Source organism: Rhinolophus hipposideros (assembly GCF_964194185.1).
Source record: "Rhinolophus hipposideros genome assembly, chromosome: 16".
NCBI lineage: Eukaryota > Metazoa > Chordata > Mammalia > Chiroptera > Rhinolophidae > Rhinolophus > Rhinolophus hipposideros.
The window spans coordinates 21382325-21406190 of NC_138062.1; the positions used below are offsets into that span (position 1 = coordinate 21382325).

Genomic DNA, 23866 nt, shown 5'->3' on the forward strand with positions numbered 1-23866 from the left:
TAATCTTTCTTCCTTTTCATAATTACTACCCTAGGACGACATTTCCTTTCATCAACCTCCTTTTTAAAGTCTTGTATTTTACATATTAAAATTCATTTGCTTTGACCTGATATCCCCTTTCTTCGTGATCATCACACCCAGTGTGACCACATCATGTCCACATAATCCTGACGCTTTTGCATCACCAACATTCTTTCTGGATGCTCAAAATCAATGACTATTGTAAATAAGCTCAAAATCCAGAAGATAATGACAGCTTCAATCACATCCACAGCAACTAATAACAACCAGCAAATGAATGAATAAAGTCAAAAGGGCTTTTCTGAGTTTTCTTTTTTAATCCGGAAAAACCACTTGAACACTTCCTGAGTGTCTCTTCTTTGCCAAACACAATCATCGATATGTTCATGCAAGTTCTCTCTAAAGTATATGACAGACATTCTGGTCATCTATTGTTTTAAACAAATTGTTTTGTTTGTAGATGCTAATTATGGAGATGAAGGATAGATCAAAAATATTTGCCACAAGTAGCATAACATTTGATTCCCTTTTTGAAGGTTTCAAATAATTTGACTGACTTATAATTTAAGTACATTTTTATTTATGTAAATGCATGTACATGATGAGTGCTCAGTAACATTAAATGATGACAAAAGTGAGTTACAAAAAAATAATAATAAAATATTTTCTTTTTTTTTGCTGTGACCAGAAGATCAGGTATAATTACGAAACTACATGTCTCGTAATTGTTAAATGGCGGGAACCGACATATATCAGAGGTCAGAAACTTATAAGCAATGTTAAGAGCAAAGAGTTTCAGGTGACATCATGAATTCTTAGGTACATACCCACAATGCCTACCCACACCTTAGACCATATGACAACTTTTTCATGTTCGATAGGTTCTCTGGCTATAAACAATAAGGTGTAGTGGACCGAACGCTTCTCAGAGTCTGGGGACCTAGATACTATTATTGCCTCCTCTATCATGAACGGCTTCCAATGGGAGGTATGTTAGATACTTTAAAATTGACCATTTGGGAAGGACAAGTAAGTCAGGTCAAATAGAACTAACTTTCTGGGGCCCAGGCCTGGTTTCTAAAAATATTAGTTTCTAGTAGAATCTATATTAGTTTCCTAGAGCTGTCATAACTAATTACCACAAACTTTGTATTGAAACAACACACATTTATTCTCTCATAGTTCTGGATGCTAAAAATCAGGTGCCAGCAGGGCCATGCTCCCTCTGAAGGTCCTAGGGAAGAAACTGTCCTTGCCTTCTCCAGCGTCTGGAGGCCCCAGGTTTCCCTGGCTTGTATGATGAGCTGCATCACTCCACTCTCTGTTTACCTCTGCCTTCACATGACTTTTTCCTCTGTCTTTCTCTATCATTTTCTGTCTCTTATAAAGACATTCTCATTGGATTTCAAGCCAACCCCAATCTAGCATGATCTCATCTTAATTATTGTCTTAAGTATCACTGGAAAGACCCTATTTCCAAATAAAGTCACATACTAAATTTCCAGGAAAATGTGAATTTTGACGGACACTATTCAGACCACTATAGGATCTAAAGATACATGGTAACTATTTTGATGTAGACTAGTTTCAAGTCATTTATTGATTCATTGATTCATTCATTTAACAAAGCTTTATTGAAAGCCTGTTATATGCCAGGCACAGTGCTAGGTATAAGAACGCTGTTCACAGACAGACATGAATCATATATTTATGGGTTTTACAGTCTAGAAACACCCAAAGGGGTCCATTCGGTATTTAGGTTGATGGGACCCAGCTGCATATGTTCCTAATGTGTTCCTAATCTCCAAATTTTCTTGATCATGCATTTTTTCAGCATGAACTTTTCTAATATGTTTCTATATTTATTAATTACATGAATTGCTTTCTTAGTCATATGTATATTATACAACACAACTCAAAATACTAATTTACACAGAATACATACAAGAAAAACAAATGGAAGTAAAAATTCTCATATTACCTTTGGATCTCAGTTGGTGTTCATGAAAGTGACCTTGCTGTGCGAGAATGCTATCTGGGCAATGGTTACATTCCCGGTCTTGGGAACAATGTCATAGATCTTGATGGTTTCTGCTGTTTGGAGGAATATCCTAACCAGAACTGGGGTTCAGGGGCAAGATATAGCCCCTGGGATATTGGGTGCACAAATGATATCCACCTGTCAACACTTCTCCTCAATCCCCAACGGCAGACTGAGACTTAGGCAAGTCTCAATCACACAGAAGGAATGGGACACAAATAAGGAAAGATGGACACATCCATGAGGGTTGGATAAAGTCTGAAGATTATGGATCTGCAGGTACCTGGAGCCCACACCAGGCAACGGTAATTGGATTCTGGACAGAGCTCCAAATACACTGCTTACCTCAGTTAGGGATTGAGCAGGATGTGGGTGAGGTGAAACCTGAGGAGTGAATTCCAACGTTTGAAACTGAGAAGACAAGGAAATGCAAAGGCTAACACTGTTTCCGCCGCTGACTAGCTTTATGACTTTTTAAGAGAAATTTCATGTCATAGCCATCACTTTACTCCAGTAAAATGAAGGTAATGACACTTAAACTACTTGAAATCAGGGTGTGGATCAGGAAATCTTTTGACATCTCCTCCACAAATAAGAAACACTATTGTGAGATTCCAGTGTTTTCCAGTCAGTTAAATGTTTGCTACGGAAGACACTGTTGACTCTTGTAACAAAGACAGTTAAAGATCTCATACTCAAAACAGGAGGTGGAGCATTTTCAAGTAAATCTATTTATTTATGGACTCAGGATTGTCGTGGAGAACAGTAAATGGTGGTATATTTCCCTAAAGAGGTGTGGTAGATTTCTAAGTGAATATTTTTGAAAGAACTTTACAGAATAAACAGAGATATAAAGGCTGCCTTTGCTGACTCTGTTGTTTGGGAGCAATGCTGGGACCAATGTATTGGTTTGCTGAGACATAGAGGTAATCAATAACTCTTTATTAAAAACAGGCAGTGGGCGAATGAACACTGACTTAGTGGTTAGGAGAATTTGATTCTCGTCTGTTATTATCGAGGCTACCCATTTCAATATACCTTTGTAACTATTCTGTGCTCGTTTTAACTATTGTGTTGATCCTTTAGAAACTATTGATGGAAATACAATCATAATATCATATTGACATCTGTGGTTCTTGTTTTAGGTAAGTAAAATACCTAAATACCTTTTCTGAGTAATTCAGCTTAATAAAAATTACATGTTGATTCATGTTGAATGACCAATGGATTGGACATCAGGAAGTCTGGTTCTGCCCTGGGCCCTGCTGTTCACTGGACTCACACCTTCTATTTTTTTCAGGTAAAGTTCCTCTCTAAGTGTCTTTCCCCTTTATTTGAAAGTAAAGGAGCTGTGGTGGATCTTCTCTAAGTTTCCTAGTATAAACATTCTATGATTCTGTGAGTTACTAGTATGCAGGGTTACAGGGCATGTTTCCACCCCTCCCTCATCTGTCTGGCTCAGCGGATCAATTATCTTTCCATTAAGAGGTAACTTTCCTAACTACCTGTTACCTCTGGGGAGCCACCTACTCTCTTTTTGTGTTTCTATTTTCTATGTATTGGTACCATATCATGTAGATCAACTGGGTTCAGTGTAAGATAGAAAGTGTTAGCGATTTCAAGCAGTGTTTAATTCAGGCAATTGGATACTCTATTGAGTATCCAATTGTAGGGTAGGAGGAACAGAAGTTAAAAAGCCACTACTAGAATATTGATTTGAAGCTCACACCTCCACAGCTGCTACCTAGTGGTCAGAAACTGCTGCTGCTGCCACATTTTCTCCCATAGCCATAGAGCCGGTGACTAGACTCTGGAACATGGTGTCCAGTCACCACAAACACATCTGTGTGACCTTATTTGCCAGTGTTATCAGAGGCAGGAAGATGGTTGCCACCTCATATTCATTTTAAACTATCATTCAAGTGCATCTGATGAGTCCGAGTTCAGACATAGACACTTAGATATAGGCACATATGAAAAATGTAGGAAGCAGCTTTCCAGTCTCTTCAAATAGATGGAGGGTGGAATGGCGATTAAGAGGGACAACCTAAATGTCTACCATTTGACATGCTGAACTCATTGATTTTTCATGTATGTTCCTATGGGTCGGTAAGCTTCTCAAGGACAGGGATCATGTCTCATTAATCTTTTTATCAATAAATTGAGAAGAAGACATAGCTTGAAAGGATTATACAGTCCATTTAGAAAATGAATCAATGATAAACAATGGGAAAGAGTTCAACACACTATATGATGAGCTGAAAAAGTCTAGTTGGGAGACAAGTGACGGCAGAAGAGGTCAAGGAAACCAAAGAAAAAATATAGGTCTCAACATGAGTTGTGAAGAATGAAAGAATTTGGATGGACACAAGGATAAAGATGTCCCCATTAAGAGAACCCAATAGTTGACAGCAAGGGTGCCTGGAGCTACCGCTTTTCAGGAAATTTCTCACATACAAAAACATTTTTTCAGGTAGTCACTAATTCATTTAGCAAAAATGTTTATTAAAAACTTACAATGTGTATTAAGTGGCTACTATATATGCCATCTATTTTTTTTTTTCAGGAGTTGGGGATATAACAATGACCAAAAAAGAAAAAAAAATGATTAGAGAAGTATCAAACTTTGATAGAGCAGATATTTTTAGATGTTGATATGTATTGTTTGACACTGTTTTTTTTTTTTATTTGTTTGTTTTGTTTTTACGTTTTGGAATAGCTTGTGTGATTGAATAATTCTCCCCTCCTTTTTTTTTCCTCTCACATGTATAGTTTAAATAGTTCCTAGTATGTTTGGCAACATAGAAATTCCCATATAGGCTCTGCCAGATGACCTCAATGTCTAAATGTTTAATAGACGCATTACATTATAATAGATGTCAACACAGTTATGAAGAGGAGGATAATAATAATAATGTATTAGGAACATGCACTGCAGCAGGTCTATTTATTTCCCTCCCTATCTCCTACCTTTTGGGAAACACAAGTTAAACAGGACATATAGTAGTAAAAAAGGTGTTTAATTTGGGGGTTATGTAAAGATTTGTTCAAAGCCAAAACAAAATTTTTCTAGAGAATACTAAATGAGTTTAGATTCATATCGATGTCCCACAAATATATATTTTGCCCAATCTGTTAATGTGTTAGTATAGAATGATTAAAATTGTACCCCTTGAATCTAATCAGTGCCCCCTGCCTTATCTTACCTGGATTGTAATCTACTCAAGGGCAGCTATCATATAAGCTCTATAAATGCTTCCTCAACTTTTCCTGATCATTCTGCAAATTATTTCCATCACTTTCCCAATTTATTTTTAATGAGCAAACTATCCAGAACTGTGTACACACTTGAAAAGTGTCTCCCTACAGTACTAACCATTTATAATAGTGCTAAAAACAATTTGTTTCCTAGGGGAAATTCCTAGGTGAAAGACTGTTTACCCAATCATAGGAGTGACATTTATTTTAACTTTAGAAAAGATAATCCCAGGATGATGCATGTACGTGTGTTTTATATTCTGACTTTGTTACAAAGTATTTAAAGCAAATTAATTATGACAACTGAATCAGTCCATATTTTTTGTTATTGTCATTTCTAATGTGTAACACACTTTTGTTTTATAAAAATTGTTATAACAAAATGAAGGAAAATTGAATTATCATAGTCTAAACAACAAAGATAACCATGGTTATTGATTTAATGTATTTCTATCTAATCTTCTCATGCAGCTATGATGTGAAAGCAAGAAATATTTTATTTATTCTTATAGCATCTTTTTTTTTTTTTTTTGATTGGTCACAAATGGTGCTTTTCCTCCAATAGTTTATTTTCAGACATTTTACCTTCTTATTATGGTCCCACTAAGAGCTGTTTCTGGTTTATTGTAATTTGGGACATCTTTCTAAACTTTGTGCTCTGGAAGGATCCATAATTCAATAGAGAACAAATTCCAAAAACCTGTGGGAAATCACTATTAACAGAAGAAAAGAATGAGGTATGTAATCCAAACTGAAAGTTAAAATTATCTGAATTTTAACTAAAATTAAAAATTACTTTCAGCTCATATAATTCTGATATGTCAGGGATGTCAGGGGACATGGACTTCAACTTCCTTTAGGATAACGTTTTTTGTGTTTTTCCAAATCTCAGTCTTTAAGTTTCAGGTTGTCATTTTTGGAAGCACTGTCTTCTTTTGTCTTCAAGTTACCCTTGATATTTTTTTAAATCTGATTCACTGGAATACATTTAAGAGAATGTTTGTATAATGGGGGCATATAAAATACTGCTTTTTATTGATCCTATGTGTCCCTACGTGTGATTCTGTCAGTTTAGCATTCCACCAGTTGATACTCATCTCTCTCACAGCTCAGAACCTTCTCTAGTGATATTCACATTGAATAGAAGTGTGATCACTGGTTATCCAACAGGCCTCAGGCCCTGTGGCAATCTCTGGCAAGTGATATATGTAATGGTCATTATCTCTACCCCTAAAGATTTTCTAAAGATCTGTGATTTATCTTGACCTAGTTTATTGATCAGTCTAGTATGCTTATGTATATTTTCTGTTGTTAGAACCGTAATTATTAGCTTATGGGGCAGGTTGTTTGCAAAATTATTCCTCTCATTCTTATGAGTACACTCCTTTGCAGTGTTGCTTGGTTTCTTCTCCCATGAAAATATGTTTATTTCTCTATCCTGTGAAAATGTGCTTGTCATGTGACTTGCTTGGGCCAGTAGGATATCAGCTAAGTTATGCAAACAAAAGCTTGACAAGTATTTGCACACCAGGGCTTGTCTGCTTTCCCTGTGCTGGGAAAACTGTTGCCTTGTGCTGGGAAAAATGTGAACAAGCTTGATTCGCTTCTTTGAGGAGGAAAGACGGTATGGAGAGAGGCTAAGCTGCCCACGCCAGCTCAGTCCGGGTCATCTAAGGGAGGCCATCCTAGATTCTCCAGGCCCTAGTGAGCCAATTCAGACTAGAACTGCCCAGTCAACCCACAGAATTAATGTCAAATAAATGCTATTTTCTTCCAGCCAGTTTCTTATGGGAGTAGTTTATTATGCAGTAAAACTAAACTGATATGAAATTAGTACCAGAAGTGACAGGCTGCTACAACAAAACTCAAAACATATAGCAGTGGTTTTAGGATTGCACAGCAAATGGAGGATGAAAAAGCAGTGAGGAAACTGCTGGCAAAGATTTTAAAAAGGCAAAAGAGCTGTAAGTAGAGGCTAAGAAATTGGTGAGGAAACAGTAATAGCTGGCTAAAATGATGGTGATCCTTGTTATTTAGCTGTAAAACAATTGGGAAAACTGTCACAGTATTTAAAAAAAAAAATGTACCAAATAAACTTGTAGATATGCTGAAGATGATTGTATGGCCAAATGGTTAATGTGTCCATTGGCTTCTCCTAGCTGCACCTGATATGTTACTATAAGAGAAAGATGAGCTAAAGAAAGAACAATTTGGCAATAAGAATTTAGAGATGTATAGGGAAGCCAAATTCTCTGGGTTGGAAAATAAAACTGTTCTTCAGCTCCAGGCTTTCCAGACAGCAAAAGATTCTCAAAATAAGAAATGCTTCTTGGTAAAGGCTAAATTGAAGGTGTGACTATTGGATTCTTTTTAAAGTCCTCTGGAAGATTTATGGTGGTACCTAGCAGACTCTTGCAGCAAGACAAAAGGGCGTTTAGTAGTTTTAAGGGTCCTTTCCCCCATCAGTCTGACATGCTCCCTCAACAGAGGGATGTCTATTTTCAAAGAAACTGTGCACATATTTTGGGGGGCATGGAGTGGATGGACTTGATTCTGCTTCATGGAGGAACTCATAAAGCTTGATGAAAGCACTGCAAAATTTTGCTAAAGAGGACAGAATCAGTTCAAAACCAAAGAAGGCCTCTGAGCCTCAACATTCTATGGATAGGATTCAGGCTTCTAGGGGGCATAGCCAAAAGCAACATAGAATAATAGACTTGGGAACCATTCCTGGGGTTTAGAACTGAGCCCCAATTAAGGAATATGCCTGCTCCAGGAGTAGAGGTCCTTGTTAATATTTGCTTGGCAGGATTTCACAACAGCTGTGAACCAGTGTGACTGCTCTATACTTCCCATTTGGAGTGGGAGTCTCTTTCCTTGTTACCTATCCCCTCTCACTATTTATGTTGTGTTTTGTTTTGTGTGTGTGAAGTAGATGGATAACTTTACTGGATAAGCTTTTGGATAAAGAAGAATCTCACCCAAGGAAATGACCTGAAAATCCTCATCCGTACCTGTACCCGTTTAGGTGAAGATCCTATGCTTAAGCCTGATACCATAATGAGATATGACTCTGGGGGAAGAGAAAAAAATGTATTTTTCATGTGGGAGCAAAGCTTCTTTTGTAGCCAGCGGACAAACTGTGGTGGATGATTTGTAGAGATGTCCATAATAATCCCTGCTGTCTTTATGTACACTTCTCCGTGTACTGCAACTTTGCCATTCTTTCCAACAAGAGGTGGCATTTGATTCTTGCTCCTTTGAACCTGGGCACCTGCCAAACAACTTGCTTTGAGCAATAGGACATGAGGAAATAAAACCCAAGTTCAGGTTCCTAAATACTTGCACAGTAGGATTTGCTTTGTGTGGCTGCTCATGTCATCCCCAAACAAGGATGTGTTAGTCCTGAACTAGCCTGCTGGAGAGACCACATGAGGGAGAACCAGGGAGAAGCTGAGAATTGCCAGACTGCTGAGGGAGGCCACCTGACTGTCCACCGCCAGCTGAGCCACCAGCTAACTGCAGCCACATGAGTGAGACCCAGAGAATACCAGCAGAACTGCCCATCAACTGAATCATGATCAGTTAAATAATTGTTGCTTTAAACAGCAAGTTCTGGAGTGTCTTATTAGGCAGCAAAAGCTAACTGACACAGACTCTCTGTTTAAATAGGAGAACTCTATAAAATAACTTTTTTCATTAAATATGGTGACTTTTTTTTTTTTTTTGCTCTTGCCTTCATGTGCTTGAGTGCATTCTTTTTCATCTTGACTCTGAAGTAGTTACAATAAAATACTCTACCTGTGTTCCTTTCTTTGTTTGAAGACTGCGGTGTTTGATTTTTGGATTCCCTTGCAAGATGCCCTGGTAATGAAGCAGTTTTGACCTATTTAATTCTGTGTAAATGTGACCGGTCACATTTATAGGATCCCCCCTCATCTTCCTGGAAAATAATTTTCCTCCCTAAAAAGGTTCCTTGCTCCACTCCCTCCTTTTTTAAAAACAGCCTTCTTTCCTTTGCCATTTAGGCATTCAGTGTTTATTTTCAAATGCCTGTTCATTTTGGGCTGAGGCAAACATTTTTCCTGAGTTTCCAATAAGCTGTTCATAAACAGTCTCCAGTCTCCAGGCTTCTTCATGGTTATTTACTTTCAAAACTATTTCTTTCAGTCCCCCCCCCCACCTCCCCGGGAAAAGCCCGTAGTTTGTCATAATTCCCTTTTTTAATACTGGGTAACTTTATGACAAATATTTTTGGTTTTCCTTTCTTGCCAGGATGTCGGACAGAATCACGTGGTACTTAAACAGGCATTCCTTGGGGGACAGCATCTCCCTTTTGAACATCTCTATGGATGAAGAAAGCCACCTCTTCCCCTCTTCTGAGCTGCTTGAAAACCAAGGCTTGCCTGTCTCCTGAAAGTGTATCCTTGCGCTACTGGGAAGATTTGGATAGAAATGAGGTAGAGCGGAGAGATATTATTTTATGTCTTGACTTTTTTGCTCATGAATTGGCCCTCTTCTCTGAGGACGTACCTTTATAGCATTTATATTACAGTTATTTGCAGAATCATTTTACCTTCCATACTACACTCAAGACATTTGAGAGTCAGATCTAGGTTTCAGTAATTTTTGTGTCTCTTAGAGGGAATCCAGCACGTAGGAGGTAAATCAAAAATAACTGAATACATGAACAATGAACAAATAAATTGACGAATGAATCCAAACTATGAGCTGGGGTAAGAACTCCTTTCGTGGAAAAGAGAGAAGGTTGTACCAGATCAGTGGCCTTTCTGAATGAACTGTTTTTCTCTCTACAGTTCCTTAGTCTTCCTCTTCTACCTTAATATGCTTTCCTTGAAGAAAAGGGAAGCTCCACAGTAACAAATGGCATTCGCTTGCCCCACTCCAACCTAGATAACAGGCTTATCATGTATTACTCAAGAGGAGTTTGGACCTGCTATAACTAGTTCTTGTGCTGATACCCCCAAAATGGAGAGAGAAATCTGTAAGACAGAGGTGGTATAGATTTTTAATTCTCTCAGACTGCCCATTAAAATAAGCAAAGCAATGACTACAGCAAAACCAAAGACCCATATATAAAACCATATGAAAAGTCATCCTCCTGAACTTCCAAATATGAGTGGTGACAAACCGCCAACAATTTACAATATGGGGTAACTAACTGTGGAGGGAGAAACAGGGAACACAATTAGGCTTCTATTATTTTTAAGAAGGGTGAGCAATGGGCTAATCTGTAAACAATAGTTAAAAAAATTGATAGGTTTCTGTGGGATTAAATTCAAAGATGAGTACAATGGGTTATGTTTCTATAAATTCTAATAGTGCTGGAGGTATCCAGGCCTATAAACTCTCAAAACTATCAAGGCAAAGCTGTCTTCTGAGACAAAGCCCTGCACTAAGGAGAAAAATCAAAATTGAGTAGGAATAGAATCAAAATTGAGTAGGATAAATACAGTACGGCCAAATGACTAGACAGTCCTGAAAAACATGAAAGACGAAAAGAGAAAGATCTCAAAATGTACTAGGTCTATTGTGATTTGGGTTTGAAAACAATACAAGAGGAAGCTTTGGAGCCATGAAACTAGAAGAGTTCTCTGAACCACACTTGTTACAGAAAAAACTTCTTTATTTAAAGGGGTTATGGTTGGGGTCCATATTATGTGATTACTAAAACAAGAGATAAAAAGAATAACATTTCTATAGAAAATGAAAGCATGCAAAAATGACATGCTCACAAAACACTGGAAAATTGTATGCTAATGGTGATATGCAGAATAATGGCCCTCTAAAGATATGCTGAGCTTCTAAATATGTTAGGTTGCATGGCAGAAAAGAATTAAGGTTGCAGATGGAATTCAGTTTGCTAATCAGGTACAAACTTAATAAAACAGGGAGGTTAGCGTCCTGATAAGTACAAGAGGGAGTCTCAGCTCAACATCTCTGGCGTTGAAGATGGATGAATGAGACTGTGTGACAAGGAAAGTGGGTAAATCTCTAGCAACTGGAAAGGCAAGGACACAGATTCTCCCCTAGAGCCTCCAAAAAAAGCACAGCCTTGTTTGTACCTTACTTTGAGCACAGTGAAACCAATTTTGTATTTCTGACTGTAACTGTAAGATAATAAATATGTGTTGTTTTGAGCCATTAAATTTGTGGTAATTTGTTACAGCATAAATAGGAATCTAATACACTAATATTTCAAAATTACATAAAATAAAAAGGAAGAAAATTATAGAAGCTATCAGAGAAAAACAAAAATAAAATTTTTAAAAATAGAAATGAAGTAATTGGAGAAAAGCAAAATTTGTAAATAAAGATGACAGATTCAGGAAAGATAAAAAATGAAAAATTTATTTCATAAATAATGCATTCACTAGAAAAAATACAAGAATGAATAAAAGTACTGATAATGACTTAATAGAAATGGAAGATGGAAAGGAGGAAAATATTAAAAATAAATGAGGAAAGAGATTAAAAAGGGATTTAAAGGAAAGTGATAGAGATAGAGGTTCATAGAGAAAATTCAACATATTTATTATATGCTCATAGAGAAGATTCAAACAATTTCATTATATGAAAACTAAATCAAGAGAACAGAATATACTTTAACAACTAAAATTTTTAAAAGTTTTTGAAATGAAAGATTATTTGAGACTTATTAAAATGTATACTACATACCTGGGAAACATCAGAGAAAGGCAAACGTCAAGGTATATAGTCCAGTAACAATATTAAAAAATCCCTTGGGCATTGAGGTAAAAAACAAAACCATTCATAATGAAAGAAAATCAGATTGTCATTGGAGATTTCAACAGCAACACTTTCTTCCAGAGATCAATGGAGCAACATTTAAGGTACTCAAAAGAAAGAAAACGTGAGCCACATTTCTTATATAGACAAATCAACTGTCAACACAAAGACTGAAGAGAAATAGTGATGATTGTGTAGCAATTTAGGGAATATTGTTCCCATGAGCTCTACCTGAATAATTTACTAAAGAATGAGCTTTAGCCAACTAGGAGATTGGACAGACTTTGAAGTTAATAATGTAATGTCTGTGTTCTGAAAATGTAGATATGGAATAATGATCAAAAATAGAAAGAATATGGGGTGTGTTTATGAAAAGAAGAATACACTTGCGGATTGCTTTAAAAGTATTGCTTGGGAGTAAAAGAATACTACTTTATATTGGATATTAAGCAAAAGGGTAGGAGGAAAGGAAAGGTTATCTAACTAATTTCAACATTGCTCAAAGTAGGGAATCAATAAATATAGACAAATATTAAATTAAGGACAGTATAGAAAGATATTAATATAAGTTTTAATAAGTATTTGTATGTGTTTGTGTATGTATATTATATATATATATATATATACATTTATTTGTATGAAACAGAAGGCAAAATATATTGACATATTGATGTCAATAAGTGTAAATAAGTTTAACTCACCCATTGACATAAATAAATTGATTAACAAATCATAATTAAACACTATGATAAATACTAGATATTTGAGAAGGTAGAAGTTAGACCAAATGCATTAAGAGGTACAAAATGAGACTTTATAGTGCCAATGGCTACAATTCACCCAATAGCATGGTACCAACTTTCATAAAGCAGAAACTACACCACTAAGGGAAAACTTTAATACTCTTCTCCAAATCCAAGTCAAACCACTGTAAAAGATATTGTTAAGCCTATAGAGAAGTACAATATATTCAATAAAGTAGATCTTAGAGATATATATCAAAATGAACCTCAGTAATAGTAGAGACACTTTCTACCAAGTGCATGAGGAACACTTATGAAAATGGACTATATATTAAGTTGGTGCAAAAGTAATTGCAGTTTTTGCAATTTTTTTTTTTAACCTTTTAAACTGCAATTAGTTTTGCACCAACCTGATAAATGTACAGGGAAAAAAACCCAATAAATTCCAAGGAATAGAATATTATAAATAGTTTAGACCGAAATGAAAGAAATAAAAAAATAAATTACAAAATTAAAAACAAAAATTATACTTCCATTTAGATTTTTTAAAAAATCCATTAAGCAACTAATGAATCTAAAGGGAAGTGAAAACGAAATTATGAAATTTCTTTAAAATTGTAATACAAAAACATGACATATCTGAATCTGTGTTAAACTGAAAAACAAGTTTTCAGAGGAAAAAAAATATTGAATGAATTATTTATCTAAATAGCAACATAAACAAATGTATTAATTCCCATCTCAAAATCTTAGAAAAAGAAGAAAAAAAAAACAAAAACAAAAACCCACAAACAAAAAGTAAACTAAAGTAGGAAGGAATTAATGAAGAAAAAAACAAAATTGATAACTTAAAAAAATGGAATCACTGAATAAAACTAAATGCTAGCTCTTAAAAAAAGCACAACTCAACAAAACAGGAAAACAACTGTGTAACTTAAGAACAAAAGAAAGAAAGCACAAACAAAATCCAAATGACAAGGAGGAAATAGCCATAAGAGAAGAAATTTAAAACAAAACTTGAAAAAAACTACTTTGTGTTATTTTATGGAAATGAATTTTAAAATTTTGAGCAGGGTTCTGTAAACTGTAAGCTATGAGCCAAATCTGGTCAGCTGCCTCTTTTTGGAAGTAAAGTTATATTGGAACACACCCATTTTTAAAATACATTTTATATGGCTGCTTTTGCTAACATGGCAGAGTTGAGTAGTTGTGACACAGACCTGACGGTCAGCAAAACCAAAATATTTACTATCATACCCTTTACAGAAAAAGTTTGGTGACTCCCATTTAGAGAAATAGATTATTTAAAATAAATAAATAAATAACTTCAAAATGGACTTCGTTTGAAACTGAATGTCACTGATTACCACAGGAAAAATACAGTAAGTAATTAAAAAGTTACTACACAGAAAGTGCCATCTTTCCCTCTCCACTTGGACACCAGGAGGCCAGGAGTTGTCAACAGAGAGGTTCACAACTGCCCAGCCCCTGAAGACTTTGCCCTGTGTTCCTGAGATTCCCCTTCCCTATGCAATGACACCAGGCAACTTGTCAGCACCATAAAGCAGGTTCACAACCACAAGCCAACTGGCACGTGGAGCCTCTTTATCGCTGCGACTGAAGACTCCCGGACCTTACATAGTGGCACCAAGTGACCCACAACTTGGAAGCTCCTTCCGTCTCCTCAAGCAACATTAAGACTAGCAGCAGCCTCATAACACCAAATAAACAAAGCAGATCAAAAGAGCATTGCAAAGACTCTGAAAAGTAAATTGTCATTGGCACCACAGTCTACAAAAATAGGGGAAATGCTAGTACTTAAGATAGTGGTTAGGATCAATGGCATAATAGACTTATTGAGGATCTTAGAGAATTTCGGACACTATTCAAATGCCTGTGGTCTTTGGTTATGCTGGAAGCACGGAAGGCAGGAATGATGTATTTCTTTAACCTTGGGATTGAGCGTGTGATGGTATGGTATTTGCCTTTGTAATTCTTCACAACATATCTCCATTAGTTTCCTGAATCTGCTGTAAAAAATTACCACCAATTGGTGGCTTAAAGCAGAAATTTATTCTACCACAGTTCTGGAGATCATAAGTCTGAAACCAAGGTGCTTTGCAGGCTGGGCCATACTCCCTTCTGACGTCTTAAGGAAGGATACTTCCTTGCCTCTTCCAGCTTCTGGAGGCCCCAGGTGTTCCCTGGCTTGTATGATGAGCTGCATCACTCCACTCTCTGCCTACCTCTGCTTTCATATGAACTTTTCCTTTCTGCATGTATCCTCTTCTGCCTCTTATAGAGAAGTTCTCATTGGATTTATAGCTCACATTAATCCAGTATGATCTCATTTCAATTCTTGCCTTAAGTACATCTTCAAAGACCCTATTTGCAAACAAAGCCACACTCCAGGGTTCCAGGTCGACAAGAGTTTTGGGAGACCCTATTCAATCCACTACAGTATCGAAAGATACATAGTAAACATTTTGATTTGGCTTCCTTGGCTTGTGATTGTATCACTCCACTCTCTGTCTCTATTTTCATATCACTCCCCCCTATGTCTTTGTCTTCTCCTCTGCATGCTTGTCCCCTAAATTCCCGTCTTTAAAAGGATACATGTGATTGTATTTAGAATTCACCAAAGTAATCCTGGATAAGCTCCTTCTCTCAAGAATCTTAATTACATCTTTTGCCGTATAAGGTGACACTCACAAATTCCAGGGATTAGACTGTCAATGTGTATTGTGGGGGACCACCACGGAGCTCCCTACAACATCTGAAGAAGACACTCCTGTCAGAGGTATCTAATGAGGAGCTGAGGTCAACACATGTGAAACTCAAATTCAGAGGCATCGGCTTTGGATGCACATAAAAAGGCAGCAGAGTTTTTGAAGAAACCGCCAGAACAGTCTTTGTCACCTGACAGACCAGGCTGTGACAACTCTAGATTCAGAAAATGTTGTTATTTTAAATTTCCGTCCCCATGGTCAAGGTTCACGGAAAGTGACAACAAAGCACTGAATTCTAAGAACATGGCTTCATTATCTTTGTTTGGCTACCCATCTTCAAGGTGCCTCGGCCTGTGGGACCATATTCCTGACTCATCCAGGATGCTTAGTGCTATTTATATGAGTGGCCTTGACATATTTATTTTAGTTTACTTTAAATTACAAAGATAACACATGCTCTTTGTTGAAACCTTAAACAGTTTGGATACCTATAAGTAAAAATCGAAAACTCTTCATTCCCTCTCTTCTAATTACTTGTCTTACCCCTTGACCACCACATCAATCTTCAGGGTAACCATTATTATCAATTTGGGTTTTGTCTTTCCATACTTTTTCTTGGATATTTAAATGTGTACATAACCAAAATAGACTTCTACCATACATAGTATTGTGTAACATTTTTATTCACATTTAATTTCTTTAAACTTTATTAATAGCTTTATTCGCTTTTCTAGGAAAAAAAAATATTATTCTGAAGACTAAATTACTACTTCCAATATCACCCATCTGTTGTAACAATTCAGGTGAGAAATGATAGTGGATGGTGTTAGCAATAGAGCTGGGAGAATTGGCCAAATAATGGAGATTCAGATGCTTACTGAGATGCAAATACCCAGTTGACAATATTCTTTAAAACACTTTTGGAAACTAGGAACTGAGTAAGTGATTCATACAGAGATATCAGCTTTTCTGGTTTCTGTTTACTACTTAGGAATCCAAGGACATTTCCTTTACTTTTGCTTTGATAGGAAGCAGTCACCTACTTTACTTCCAATTTGAAATGCTCTATTATAACTACTAAGATACATTCTAAAGTCTTTCCAATCCCATTAAATATGTCTAGCTCTGTTATCACATGCCTATTACTGGAATTTTCACCAACAGCAATTTCATTTTGCTTTTTCCTCATAAAAAGATTGTTTCACTCTTACTATCTTTCGGTATCATCTCCACTGTCATTCTCATAGCATACCCCTTAGTAAGATCTATAATCTCCATGGCACTGTGTGAGGAGATACAGAGAGATGTGAGAAAATACCCATTTTGGTTTTCTTAAGAAGCTGAAAGTTTGGGTAGGGAGATAGAATATATATATACATATGTATATATGTATACATATATGTGTATATATATAGTAGTTCAAGTATCACAAATTGGTGAATTATTTCATTCATCAAGTATTTTTTTGAACACTTATATGTTAAAAATATATATATATATATATATATATATATATATATATATATATATATATATATATAAGGCACTGCTCTTAGCTCTAAGATAAAGTATTGAATCAGAGATAAAAATTTCTTCCCTTATGGATTTTATATTCTAGAGGGGGAGCAAGTCAATAAACAAGAAAAATATAAGGTGTATTAGAAGATTATCAGCATAATAGAGAAAAATAACAGAGGGTAATAAGGATGTAGAGTGTTGAGGATTATGTATGTATAATTTCAATTTAGGTTGACAGGCTGGACCTTAATTGAAAGGTGATATTTGAGTAACAACATGAAGGAAATATGAGAGCAAGCCACACCAGTATCTGGGGTAAGAATATTTCGTGCAGAAGACACAGAGCAAAATCCCTGAGGCAGGGTCACAGCAGATGGTTTCAAAGAACAGCACTAGGTGGTCAGTATGGCAGAGCAGAGTGAACAAGCAGGCAGGTGAAAGAGATAAGAGAGGTTTGAGTGGTACAGTACCTTCGCTTTTACTCTGTCAGAGACGGGGAAATACTGGAAGTTTCAATCAGATGAGTAATATGCTAGGTTGAGAACAGACTCAACTGTGAGCTATGTGAGGTTGTGAGATCAGTTGGGAGCCGATTGCAGTGATTCAAGAGAGAGACAATAGTGGCTTGAACCAGGGTGGTGGCAGGAGAGATAGGAAGAAGTCATCGGAAAATTGCTATATCTTGAAGGTAGAGACAACAAAATCTTTCGATGAATTGAGGGTAAACTGTGAGTCAAATTGAAGATTACTCCAAATTTTACCAGTACGGGCAACTGGAATAATGGAATTGCTACTAACTGCAATGCTTCAAAGTTAGGAGTTTAGTTTGGCACATGGTAAGCTGAAGATGTTTATTATAGGCAAGTAGAGCTGTTACATAGGCAATTTGCTAGACAAAATGGAGTTCCGATAGGAGGATTGGCTGGAGACAGAAGTCTTATAGCCTTCAGGGTAAATAGGTGTTCTAGCCATGACTCTGGAGAACATCAAGAAGACAGAATATTAAGGGAAGAGACTGAGAACTGAGTTCTGGGGCACTCCTGTGTAAAGCAGAGAACAGCACAAACTTGTAATAGAACCAGTAATGGTCAATGAGACAGAAGGAAAACTCGTGAAGACATGAAAAAAAAAATGTTTCAAGAAAGAGTGATCGACTTTGTCATATGTTTTTGATAGATCAAGAAGTATAGAAGTTCTTTATAGGAAATCAGATGGAGCAGAAGTATGGAAAGGTGGATCAAGGACTTGTTTTCAAAGATGAGAGAATTAGCAGTATAAATGAGATGTTTTGTTTAGTCTTCAATGTTTTAACAACTTTTGAATTTGAATGTGTAGTGGAGGAAAACGTTTTCCTCTATGCATCTTAGATTCATTGGCTGGGGCCCCATAAATTAGACTGACAAAAGACACACTAACAATAGAAAAACAAACAGAAGTTCATTAACAAGTGCATCACACCTACACTTGGGAGTACATACTCAGTGATGAGTGACTCAAAGGCGTGGTTAAAGCTGGGGTTTACACAGCATCTTAAAGAACAGCAAATTTTTAGAGAAGTGATAGACAAAGGAAAAAGTGTTTCTAGGCTGGCAAATGATGAGAAGGTAAATGTAAGAGGGAATTAATGGAAGGTAAAAGATAGTTGGTAAAGATTTTTATGTAGATTCCTCTGGTGCTGTCTCTGGGCTCATAAGGGTCTAGAGTTATCTCTGCTGATTAACTTCTGTCCTTCCTAGTAAGAGAGGGGAGAAGGGACTTCTTTACAAGTTTATGGCCTGCTTTCAGGCAAATAGGGAGGATAGAGTGCTTTCTTTGTACCTGTTTCTTTTTAATTGCCTTCAGCTCAAAATAATTTTTATGCCAAAATGGCATATTTTGAAAGACATATTCTGCTACTATTCAAATGCTTTCTGAAAGGGCATGTTCTCTTCAGTTCTCCATACCTATCATTTACTATTTTTGTCTAGCCCCTACAGATATTCAAGTTTGCAACTTCTGCGGGAAACTCCATGCCATTGTGGATTTAATATATGCAGTTGTAGTTTTGTAAATAACCCTGAAAGATATGTAATCATTTGTAACTATAATGAGTCCCTTTATTTGACTTTATTAACATAGAATAATTTTCTGTTGTTTTTTGGAAAAAATATAAAGCTAACATTTATTCACGGTATACAATTTAGAAAATATATAAAAGCAGAGAAAGGTAATAAGCAGTAACCACAATTTACCATGAGAGATAATCCCCTGTTAACATTTGGGCATATACTCTTACAGTCTCTTTTTTTTTTCTTCAGTGAAACTACAGTATATTTAAGAAAAATGGGGTCATACTATAAATAATGTTGCATAATTTGCACTTTACATTCAACATACATAAAGTCATTTGAAATCACTAAGGATTCTTATTATATATCTTTTGTAGGGACCTACTATGCCACTTTTATAAAGACATAGAATTACATTGTATGGGTGAATCTATGTTTGTTCAATATATCACCTGTTCAGATATTTATCTAGTTATTTATTGCAAATAAAATAACGCGACAATGACCATCCTTGTAGCAAATCTCTTTATGCATTTAAATTAAAAGAGGATCATAGGAGTTGCAAGGCTGGTGTAAAAAGGGAGTCACTTGGTCTGAATAAACTAGCTGACTTCCTCTTGCAAAACATTATAAAGCTCTGTTGTCTTATTAAAGTGCCTTATTCAATCTTCACCAGAAAAGGGAGATATTATAGTTTTCCTTTAAAAAATTAGGGAATTTTGGAATAATCACATGTGTACTGAAATAAAAACCCTCAGATGTTGGAAAACATCAGTGATCCAGATAAAAAGTATTCTTTACATGTAACCTTTCCTAACCTTCCTTTAGAGTTTGTAAATAAATAAGACCATGTCTAAGTGGGTACTTCCATGCATCAAGTGTTTGGTGACAATCTCAAGTTGTCCCTTGCTGCGGAGCATTTAGACTCATCCCTTTTATTATTTAGTCTATCAGCATTTGTATAGACTACTGCATATTTTGGCTTGGCTTTTTAATGCCACTTCTCACACCTGTCAGTTGTCTAATACGGTGCGTTGATTACTTTCTCATTTACACTTTTCTGAAATATGGCCTACATTCTCTTTCAACCGTTCTGGAGGTGCTTTCTTTAATTAAAATTTAGGCCCTTCCACACTAAACTCGATTGAATTACTGAACTTTGTAGATTCCCTATGTAATTTTTATATAGTTGGTGCCCATCTTTTCTGTATAAGTTCAACCTGGGGCCCCTTGTTCAAAAGCAGAAAAGAAAGTGCAAAAATATAAAGCTTTTTCCTTTTTCCCACAGTCTCCCTCTCAACTTGTCAAGGCGTTATTTTATTTGCTATTTAATGTCATTCTACATAAAGAAAAAAAATAACATTTAACCTTATTAGTAGGAATATTACTGTTCATTTTTATATTGTGCAATGCCAGTTTTAAAGACAAATATAAGAACACTGAACTCATATGGAGAATCACTGAAATCGCACAATTGCCGTTTTGTGGTTTATATGTGCATATGTATTTTGTATTTGCCAGAACAATAGAAATGATGCACAAAACTAACTCAAATGACTGTTTTCTCACTTTGTAATACAATCACATGCTTCCAATACTTTACTTTTGGATTCCTTATGAATAAGGAAGGATTGAAAGGAAAAGGAACTATTGGTTATCTTTCCTTTTCCTGCTATGCCATCATTTTCAGATTAACTGGCTGGCTAATACAGGGAAGCAATACAAGTAAGAGAAGATATGATAAGCTTCCTAGGCTTTTCATGTTTCTTAGAATGGAACTGCCTTCTTCTGTATTTGAAGCAAATTCTGATTCCAACAGAAAGTGTAGCCTATCAGGGCTGTCAGCTTTCTCAGTGGAAGACATTACCTGCTTAGCTTGTACTTGCTTTGAGGTTCACCAAACTACACATTGTGAGTCCACGAGAATTCTGTGTCCATGAAGCGTCACAAACACTCTTTGTGTGTGGGGCAGCAAGGAATGAGAAAATACATACCGAACCTGTCTTTTATGCTCACGTGTATGCTCCATTGTCCTATGAGACTTCCCTTTCCAAATACAAGCTCAAAGACAAAACTCCTAAGAACTTCAAGACCATGACCACAGAGCATAGAACAAAGCACGGCGCCCATCTGACGACAGGGCCCTCCCTGTGTCAGTCCCCAAGTCATATGCTCATTATGGTTCCAGCCTTTTCAAATGACTTCTTGATCTTCACAGTGCAAAAAAATTAACTTCTTTTCTCATGCCAGATTCTCTCCCTAGGAAACTTCATTTCTCCTCAAAGCTACAATTACCATCTCTAATTAGCATGCTCTGTCAAGTCAGAGAGCATGTGTGGTCCATGATTCCAGGCTTAGTTCCTAACCCAGTATCTGGCTTGTAGAAGAGACTCAATAAATATTTGTTACATCAATGAATGAACATTTACTTTTGTTCCAGGCCTGATGCTTGGAACTTTACATGTTTTATGTCATTTAATCCTCAAACAACCGTATGAGGCAGATTCTATTATTATCTCAACTTTATGGAATCTGGGTCTTACAAAGCTTCAATGAGTTTTATAATGTCAAATAGATCATAAGTTGCAGAATCAGAATTCGAATCCAAGTAGTTCACACTCTCTTGTCCTCTTTAAACATAGTAAACGAGACTATTTAAAGCTGGACTTTAGAGGGGTGATACAAACAAAAAGTTGAAATCTGAATCAGCATATGGAAAGAACCCTACATGGCTTATTAAAAAATAATTACAACTTCAAATAATAAAGAGATAAATACATGATTCTTGTATTAATAGTCAACACTCTTTACCAAGATATTGTGAATCACTTAGACAGTACTGGCAAAGAAAGGGGTATCTGCTACGCTTTAAAACAGACTTTTTCTTTCCATGTCCTGCCATTCACTCATCCTTTTCCAAGGCTTTGATAAAGTGTGTTCCAACCAGATCTACCATCACCCTTTCCATGTTGCCTGCCTGATAGATCCACAGCTGAGAAGTCTAAGTATCCGGCAATAATTGCTCCAGAATCAAGTTTTAAAGTACAGACTTTTCATTACCAAAAGTCCTCCAGCTGTAGCTATTTCTACTACTGCACAAATGGTGGAACTGGAAGAGTGCAGCTTTCTTCCAGAGCCTGCCCTGCCAAATATGTCTGGCAAACCTACCCAGGAATATCTTCTTGGTCTGCATACAGAAGTGATGGGAGTGATTTCAAATATCTTCTTAACTTTTTGCAAAAAGAATAAAACTTCTATGCGGAGGAGTGCCACCTCAACAGGGCTTCCCGCAGCATGTAAAATATGTAAAATACCAGTATTCTTCAAGCACCTCCTAGGTTCCATTATTCAACAGCTTCTTTGTCAGCAGCAGGGCTGTTAAAACTGTCACTGGCTGTCTTATTTGGGGTTTCTGCTTTAACCATTTCATGACTTTTTTTTGGAGGGGGGTGTGGATCTGTGAATTTAACAATTGTCTTAAAAAAATTGTTTTCTTTGGCTCTTTAAATGATTGATTATTGATACTTTCTCCCACCCCCAAAATTTTTGATTGTCTGTCTTGCCTGGTTTGCCAGTAATTTCAAAGATCTTACATCCTGGAAAGTTAGTAACAAAACCCGTAATAATGTATGGAAGCTTTCCTTTGAGAATGAGGGTAGAAAAGAAGGACAGATGGTAAGTAGAGGGGTTAGAAATAAGTTAGAGAACGGGGTTGGCCACAGTGAATAAATACCCATGTGTGGTCACTCTCAAAATACGGTTTTAATCTGAAAGGCATTAGAATCCTCATGAGTGGACTCGGGAGAATGTGGTGATGCAGCAGTTAAATATTGTGTTAGCAGATTGAACTGGCTGAAGAACAGAGAGCTTAGAGGTTGGAGGCCAGTGGAGGGGTGGAAATCATTGGCAGGAGCTAATATGTGGCAGAGATGAGGACAATATTCTTTTAAATAAAAGATATATATATATATATGTATATATATATATGTATATATATACATGTATATGTGTATATATATATATATATATATACATATATATATATAAATTTGAGATGTGGTGAGGCACATATTGCTTTACACTTATCTTCCACCGTTGGTAATACCATTTGTAGTTTATGAAACTAATAAATGGTTTCTGATCGGTCCTTTGAGTGCTGGTATTAACATATAAGGAAACAGTCAAGGCAAAACAAAAACATAAAGGAACTACTGTAAAAATATTGTGTTATTTGGATTCAGTCACCACCAACCTTGCCAAATCCCTGCAGACTTCCATTGTCCTGCATAGCAAGAATAAAGGAAAATATAGGGGTAGATGCCAAATTGTTTTAAGTTGAATGTTTTCCTTTTTTTTTATTCCATGAGATGTCAGTAGCTCTTTAAAACTCAGTTAAAGGTTTTATCATATTTTTATTTTCCTCATATGTATTTAAGAAATATATAAATTTCTGATTCTGCTTTAGTTTTCTAGTCATCATTCTCTAGGACTTGATTTCATTTGTGAATATGCTAAAGCCCAATAGAATGGAAAAGAACAAATATTGGTGTGAAAACGATGCTTTCAATGCATGGGTGCCAGACAGGAAAAGCACTTAGTCTTTTCCTATATTCGATCAATCGGCTTGTCTAATCCATTTGACTGTGGAAGGCTGGTCTGACATGACTTCAGATTAGTTTAATAGGGATTAAGGTGGCATGAAGTATGTAACACTATGCATTTGCAAGTACAAACAAG

At 36.2% G+C, this 23866-nt stretch overlaps 1 long non-coding RNA gene across 1 annotated transcript; it reads left to right on the forward strand.

Moving 5' to 3' along the window:
* Window positions 1-2715: 2715 nt before the first annotated feature.
* Window positions 2716-11390, forward strand: LOC308509031. Its single transcript, XR_013995117.1, has 3 exons — window positions 2716-3362; window positions 8253-9187; window positions 9596-11390. It is a non-coding gene; the product is annotated as an uncharacterized lncRNA (long non-coding RNA).
* Window positions 11391-23866: the final 12476 nt, after the last annotated feature.